General features: G+C 34.7%; 1 long non-coding RNA gene across 2 annotated transcripts; it reads left to right on the top strand.

Moving 5' to 3' along the window:
* On the top strand, positions 1–2,669 carry LOC111375222. Of its 2 annotated transcripts, XR_002699276.1 has the most exons (4): positions 1–51; positions 125–299; positions 374–446; positions 2,419–2,669. It is a non-coding gene; the product is annotated as an uncharacterized LOC111375222 (long non-coding RNA). The 2 variants fall into 2 exon arrangements; XR_002699275.1 differs by having other exon boundaries at positions 7–299.
* Positions 2,670–8,782: the final 6,113 nt, after the last annotated feature.

The raw sequence follows: 8,782 nt of genomic DNA, 5'->3' as shown, positions 1-8,782 counted from the left end.
TTCGGGAGGGTTAAATTCACTGCTTTCCAGTTCTTTGTTGGATTCTGTCAGGTGGGATTTTTGGTATTCTCTAGGACTAAAATACTGTTTTATTTTTTCTTTATTTTGCTTTGTTTTCTGTCAGCTCTATCAAGAACCGACACAACTGACTACACTCTGCTGATGACATACGGATTGAGTACTGCATAGATCTGTGATTATTCATCTGTGCCGATCCAAAAAGGTCTCTATAATAGAGATGGGGTGTAAATATAATCAGGGGAAAAGAACTTGGGAAAGAGAAAAATTACCATAAAGGGGTAATTGTTGTATTCATTTTTGCTTATTTTTTTTAACATTTAGCATTTAATACCTTGTTTTTCACTGTTTTCAGCAAATAATGGATATGCAAATTGAATGGTCAGCTTCAGACAAGAATTTGAAGCGACAGCAGTCAAGAAAAAGAGGTAAGAAAAGATTGTTTATAAGTGTTCTATTTGCTCATAGAATATAATCAATGTATTAATTAACTCAATACTATATAGATGTTTGGTTTTGTGTTTCTGTCTTTTTATAGAGGAAATATAAAATAAAATTGATTATTTTATGGAGATTCTCAATTATAAGTGGATTTTTTCTGTTCAAGGGATAGTTTTCTTTGAAAGTTGCAACTTCTCTACGAACTTCTGAGTGCAAATCATGATAGAATTAAACCTGATAGTAACGTAACTCAATGATTAGGTTCATTGCTTTCAACATTTGATCACAATCAGTCTTACTGGTAATATCTATTGTTGAGAAACATCTGAGCAACTTAGCCTAATTGACATGTATCCTCAAAGTATCTTTGCTTTCCCTCGTGGGTTTAGTACACCCAGGGAAAACTGCTCCAAAAGAAAGAAAAATGTGCGTGCTGCACTCAAGAAGGACTGCTAGTGGTATACTGGAGGAAGGTGGGGATGACGTCAAATCCACATCCCTATGTCATTGATTACGTTGATGATTCAAATAATGATATTATAGAGAGATCTTTTGATGCGCGGGTGCATCTTGGAGCAATTTTTTTATTTTTGTACGTGTATGAAAAAAGCTAGTCAATATTCACAGTTTAAAGTGTCTATATGAGCCAATGACATAAATTAACTTGGCCTAATGCATTAGGACTAATAGTCACAGCAATTAAAAGGATTCTAACCCAAGTAACTTCAAAAGTTCACTTAATTTGGAGGAGTTGAACGACCTTGTCTGGATTTGATGATCACCATTTTATGTGATGGCCAGCGATAATCATGAAATGAGACACAATTGAAATTAACATTTGCTAAATCAGCAATTTAATGCTTCTGATTTCCATGAACCGAAATGATTTAGAAGGATTTTGTAACTAAACCAAAATTTATCATGAACAAAGCTCAATTTGTTTTTGTTGTTGTTGTTGTGCTGCATTTGATCATACAAGTCCTTACTATTTACCAGTACTTCTCTATCTTCAACTTTTGTTGTTGTCCATCCAAATTCTATCCTGCTTATAGATTGTTCATCCAAACTCAGAATCTCAAAGTTAGTCTCAAGAATATTACACTTGGGGCTACATTTGCAACAATAATATTTGATCCATTATAGTCTTGTACAACCTCAAAATTTTATGTATTTTGCTTTCCAAAATCTCTTCTATACTGTCAGAAGCAGTGGTTTTTAATTAAATATAGAACTTGATATTTATACCCTGTTTGAGCCCCATTATTTTCTCATTAAAATTAAGTGACTTATAGTATTTATCATGAACAAAGCTCAATTTTTTTTTCCAGTTTATTGATATTTATACCCTATTTGAGCCCCATTATTTTCTCATTAAAATGAAAAATATGATCGTTATCCATCACATCAAACCACCATATTTGACTTTTTATTTCTTGTGTGGGATCTATAACGACTATATTTTTTATTTTTATTTTTACAATAATGTTGTTCAAACGGGGCTTAATATTGAGAAACACTCATTTGCCTGAGGTTGCTTCAGATTGCATTAATACAAGGATATGCTGTGACTTATAGTATTTTTAATACGCTTTAACTTTTTGACTCGTAAATTTTTCCAAATCTCTCTTCCTTGATCATATATTATCATGTGTAATTCAATGTACCAGGTATGTCTTGAAAAAATTGATCGAGTAAAAGATTTTCTTCAATATAGTTATGACCATTCTTTGCTGCGCTTGATGTCTCAAAATCTATGATGAGGACGATCAGCTAGCTAATAAGAATACTAATTCATATCCGATTAAAATGTTGAAAAATTCCTATTTATTTTCATGTGCAAAAAGACACTGCATGCAACTGATAATAATTATATTTTTAAGATCCTATATTGATCTTCATTAATTATTGAAATTTCGTTGGTATATTATTCAATTTTTCATATTTTCCTCTTGTTCACAGTCATGAATTTGGACGTGCAGAACTTTGTGAACGAAGAGAAGAGTACTGGTCTTTAATATGACAGTGACTACATTCAGAGTTTTGGAAGCTTATGAACTGCGAAGATCTGATATCATATCCCTTCATTCTTCATATCTCAGCTGTCTGTAAAATTATACTAAGTAAACAACTCATAAACAAAGTTTCATTTCTGTCGTGTATGCTCCATTAATTCGAACTCACATAATTATACATTTCATCTACTCTCTTAACTCCGCTAGAAAATTTGTTGAGGTGGGCTAAATCATTGTTCGAGCTCGGCGAATAAATTTATATTAAGAATCTATATAAATAATTTCCCTACATTTTAAGGTGGAGGACTGTAGCCTAGGGGAGCTCTTAAATCCACCCCCCGACTATGATACAGCTTGAGAATATGGACCATAAGCTCGTAAGCATAGTCGTGCAAGAACATGCTTGAAATGAGAGTGGGCCTGTGGTCGCTATAAGAACATGGTCCAATGGCGCCTTCGAAATGAGACCTAAATAGAGTACGTTTGAGGTGGATTTTCGAGCCTGACGTATTGGATTATATAGAGTTGATAGCAACTCTCCTGTCAGCTATAACTTACGTGTATATGTATGTATATAGTTAATCAATTAACCTGATATGAAAAGTTTTTGAGTCTGAGTCTCTCCCATGCCCCACGGAGCACATAAGGTTAAAACGAAATGATATTGGTACCAATTTGTTGACAGATTCAAAGAGAGAAGTAGTTTAAGTCATGCAGCCAGTTGGCATAGGAAACATCACCCTCAGATAAAAAATGCCATTGTTGAAAAGTGCAGCAAATGGCACTCATACTCTGAGCTGGTGTCCATATTTGGTCCTTAGCCTGAAAATAAATCCTCACTTGCAAGATGTTTTAACTCCAACTGTATACTCTTATTTCTTAAGGTTTTATGTTCACCTTACAAACCCTATGTATGTATGGTTTGTTTTGGTTTTGATGTCACTGTTAGGGATTTGCGCCAACGATCCAATGCTACTATGTTCCCACGTACACTGGTAATACTACTTAGCATTAGTCTAATATTTATGGTTAAAATTGAAACTTCAGTTATTTTGCTTAGTTCAGTTTTTTAAACACTAGCTGGGGCTTCATTTGTTTCTTTGAACTTTGTTTAGTGGATGTCCAATTATTTGATACAACTTCGGTAGATCTTTACGCAATCAATAAATTTGAAGGTGGCTTGTACCGCCTAAAACAGTGTGTGGGAGGTCACAAGCCTATGATGGCTATTATATAACATCTTTGAGCTTGATATGTAAGCCATTGAACCACATTCAAGCATCCGAGGAACCTCATTTGCATCTCTTTTGCTTTAAAATACTCATAGTTGGTGTTATTTGAAGGGATTATATATTGGTATTCTCACTCTAAAATATACCACTTAATTCCCCTATTCTCCGTTCTTCAAGTTTTTCCCACAAATCAAATATTTGTTCGTATATTGATTTAAGCGATGTAGTGCGCATGATCGTGCCACCCCCTTTGTCCTTGGAAGCCGTGGCTGTGTCTTTAATGACTGTGTCCAAATGTGCAATTAACATCCACGCGGATGAGAGAATAGTTGAGATCTTTTGAAGCCTTTGTTCCATTCAGGAATCATTTTCTGTGTTGCTCCTCTCTTGCCTAAAAAAGTTCTAAGGGTCTGTTTGATTGTAAAGATGAAATTTGAGTAGAAATTTTTTTTTTTAAGGAATTGAATTGCCTAAAAATTGTTTTACTAGGAATTGTCAATTATTGTGTTTGACTGGTATAATTTTTCACTTGAAAAATGTTAAAATAAAAGTATTTTTGGTGTTCGTTTGACTTTATTTTACATGAAATTTGTCAATTAAAGGGATAAAATTTACTGGTATCGAGGATATAATTTGTTTTCGTTTCCCAAAAAAAATCATATATCTTTTGGTATTCATTTGACTTTATTTTATATGAAAATTGTCAATTAAAAGAAAATATTTTTTTCCAATTAGGGATGAAATTTGTTTTCATAGTCAAAAAATAATAAAAAATCGGCAGCATAGCTTATAAAACCAATTCCCACCTTCCTTGAAAACCAAGAAAATGTCCGTGTGGCAAGAAAACCAATTACTTGGAAAAAATATGCCATCAAACAACCAAAAAGTAAAAATTGAAGTTTGAACTCCATTTTCCATGGAAAATAATAGTCTATCAAACGGACCCTACTAACTGATGTACGTATATGTATCTTATGAGAAATTATGGCAGATCAAACCTCGTATTTGATATTATTTTAAGATTAAAATTAAACCAATTAATATTTCCCTTATAATAGCTCAAGGCTTTTAGGTTGTGATATTAACCAGCAAAAAATGAAAATTTAAACAAATATATATGTGCTAGCATAAGCTTTTAGGTGTATATTAGCCAGCAAAGATACTCTATTCAAGTCTCGATGCCACATACTATTAAAACAATGAATATGAATTAATACAAAGCATCACTGAATACGAAGGTGCATACATCTATTATGTAAGGAATACTTCTAAGTAAAGACCAATGAATTCCCAAACCTAATCCCGAGTAACATGTAGCTAAGTTGTGAAGTCAGCCGTACAATGGTCTCTTTAATGGTGGCCCAAAGAATAGACAATGCATAAAAGAAAGGGACCATTTGTGGTCAATTTCAAGAGATAATATGGTACAAATTAGATCAATTTTTACCCCCTACAAAATCAAGTGGAAAAAAAGTTATTCCCTTTAACGATCGACCACCCACATGTCTTCATTTTTTCTATTGTACTGCTGCCTACATGCATTACCACATCATGGCTGAATTTTCAGTCCACATTCATCACTCCTCAAGGTTCAACACCTCAATTTAGATATTTATTTTTAAAATATCAATGGATGCAAGATGTATACGTTCAAATAAATACGACAACTTTCTAGTTTTATGTTGATTTTTAGTAATATAGTATATAGATGACAACATTTGTTGATTATCTTCACATAGCATATCAAGAGTTTGCTATAACTTTTGTTCCGACTTGAAAAAGTATCCATATTTATTAGATTATAAACTGTGACTCATAAGAAATGCATAGATGATAAATGGGCATAAGTATATAAAAGTTGCGGATTCTAAGAAACGTGTGAATCAAATGACGGTTTGATAGAGCATCTTGTAAGCAATTATAAGCTTAGCCAAAGATTTACGTATTTAACTTTGTTAAGTGAAACAAAATTCAAGACTGAAATTAAGTATGAAAAACTTTTCCAGATAACTGAATTTGTGGAAGTTTGTGTAAGAATGGAGAGTAAAGAGGGCTAAGGAATTTGTGGAAGAGATGGTGAGCAGAGCCAATTTTTTTACGTGAAATATAATGGTGAATGCATGCACAAAAGATGGAAATTTGAGTATGTTAAGGTGAATCACTAAGATTTAAAAGGATCGTTCACTTAAGCAGTAAAAGTAAACTTGCAAAAAATGAAAAACGAACACGAAGATGTGCTTTGCCCTAAAAGGATCTGATGTTCAGGGATGTTCAGTCTTGCGACCTAATCACCCGTTGAGCATCACCAAAAGTGATATAGCTTGAGATCCACTAAGTGTTAACCAAGAACAATACAGTATGTGCGAAGAAACCAAAAGTTTCTTCGAGTGTCCTTTCGCTTCTTTACAAACTCCAACCAAAACCCTCTCAATCACTAATCGATTGTACAAAACAATCAGAGACTATCACTAAGAATACAGATTGAGTAACCACCAAGAATATTTTGGATTTACAGTAAAGAAAAAAAAAACCCTAATATTTCACTCAGAGAGAAACAAGCGAAAGGGCAGAAGACATCGAACCGTCCAGAATAAGGGCCAAAACCAAGTTAAATATCTGACCAGCCAAACGTCATAATCCAAGGGTTAGGATACAGTCACGTGGACGGCTGATCTTTAACCATTAAAGAGGCAAACACGTTTTCTCCAAAAAACACGATTTCATAACCCGGAAATAATCATAATAGTCCAGGTCCTTGCTTAAGTCCATTTGGGCCAGAAAGTAATAGTGAGGCAGCCCACATATTATAATAGAGTAGTTGGAGAAGATTTTGGATTTGATGAAATGGGTGGGTATGGATTTGTATGTATAGACATTCAAGTTTTAGAGTTGTGGGAAGATTGAAGAAGCCGAAAAGATTGTCTCAGAGATGCACCAAAAGGGTTGCAAAATTAGGAAATTGAAGTAAGGCCATGTTTGATTGGCACAATTTTCATGAAAAATAGAATTCGAATTCCATTTTCCACCAATTTTAGGTGTTTGATAGCAAAAGTTTTCCATGTTATTTCGTTTTCCATCTTTTCCCCCACACACTTGCATTTTCCATAATTTGGTGGAAAATCAATTATTGATTTTCCACCATTTTATTTTTTGTTTTATTTTCATTTTTGGCAATGGAAACAAATTCTAAGAACAATTGTAAAAGAAGATATCCCTTAAATTGACAGTTTTCATGTAAAACAAAGTCAAACGAACACCAAAATATAAATAATTTTTTGAAAAAAAAAAATTGACAATGGAAACAAATTCTAAGAAAAATTGTAAAAGTGGATATCCCTTAAATTGACAATTTCCATGAAAAATAAAGTCAAACGAACATCAAAATCATCTATTACAGTCAAATGGACCCTCAAAGAAAATCATCTATCTTTTGGTGTTCATTTGACTTTATTTTACATGAAAATTGTCAGTTATAGGGAAATTTTTTTTACAATAATTCTTTGAATTTATTTCTATTACAAAAAATAATAATAATAAAACATAAAAATAAAAATGCTGCAGTAATCGAGAATTCCAATTCTCACCATTTTGGTGAGAATTGGAATTCAAGGATTTGATGGAAAATGCTGATGTGGCCAAGAAAGGTGGAATTCATTTTTCCATGGAAAATTTTACCTATCAAACACTAAGTTGAAAAATTGTATTAATTTTCCATTTTCTATAGAAAAGGGTGTGCTACCAAACACACCGTAAATGTGCTCCAGGAATTGTCTTGATGGGAAGTCGAGCTGAAATGCAACTGCTTCACAGTTTGTTAGGCATTATGACCTTTTAGGCATATAAAAGAACTCACTCAGATTTTTGTTGATATAGGATGTTTCCAAATTGTGCTCCATTCACTAAGGGAAGAAACGAAGTTTAGCTCACGAGACCGCAATGAAAAGGGCAGCAGCTACACGACATTGCCACTTAAATGGTAGGTACACAGTGGATGTGTGACATATCCTGACCCATCGGTCAAGAATGAGAGATATTTTTCCCTACACATAGTAGCCTTGCCACTCGGTCCCTGATGACCAGCAAAAGATTCAATATGGCAATTCAATTCCCTATGGCTTGCAATTAGCTTTCGAGGAGTGGACTCAACTTAACCGTAGGAAGTATGGTTCCTAAAGTGACTTTGCATAAACAGTCCTAAATGTCGGGTTTAGGTCAAGGATTACTATATGGTGCATTTCAACGTGAATTTTTCCTTTTCAGTGATGCTATACATGTTTCCTCCACGATGCAGTAATACATAATAGCATCATGAGTTGTCCTATTGTACCATTTTACTTCAATCTATATTTCCAAAAACAACAGACAATCAAACTGCCCGAAATCTCATCTCATTTCCAGAATTTCTTGAATTACATTATGAAAGTCACTAAGTGCTGACATTTTGAGTTGGATATGAAATGAAACAAGTAAACTTTATGTTTATATGTGGCTGGTACGGGTTCTCAATCATTTCAACTCTCAACTACCTATTCCTTCTCAAGATCACCATCCACGAATTCATTAGATCCTGATCAAGATACATCCCAGCCTAGTAGGGATGTAAACGAGCCAGCTCGCGAGCCTAAAGTTTCGGCTTGGACTCGACCCGGTTAAAATGGCCGAACTTTTTTGCGGGCTCGAGCTGGCTCGGCCAAAATAAAAAAGGCAAAAGCTCGGGCTTTTTTCGGGCTGGGCCGAGCAGGCTTGTTTTCTCCTAAACTGCTGCCTTCAAGCCTCAATTTTTAATTTTTTTTTAATAAAAAGCTTGCAAGCTCACGGGCTGGCTTGAGTAAAGCCCGTGTCTCCAAAATGGGGCTCGGTCGTGAGCTGGCTTGAGTAAAGCCCGTGTCTCCAAAATGGGGCTCGGTGGGACCGAGCCCCGAGCCGAGCCGGCTTGAGCTTTTCCTGAGCTGAGTCACGGGCGGTCCGAGCCGACGAGCCCGAATGCCATCCCTACTGCCTCGAGACTCACTGAGTGGCCCAAATAATTGTAATAGCTAGCTAGGAATAAATCTCAACAACGAAACTCAGGGCCATCCA

Source organism: Olea europaea, unplaced genomic scaffold, assembly GCF_002742605.1.
Source record: "Olea europaea var. sylvestris unplaced genomic scaffold, O_europaea_v1 scaffold1351, whole genome shotgun sequence".
Taxonomy (NCBI): Eukaryota; Viridiplantae; Streptophyta; class Magnoliopsida; order Lamiales; family Oleaceae; genus Olea; species Olea europaea.
The sequence above is the reverse complement of the archived record's forward strand: the minus strand, read 5'-3'. Positions and strand labels throughout refer to the sequence as shown.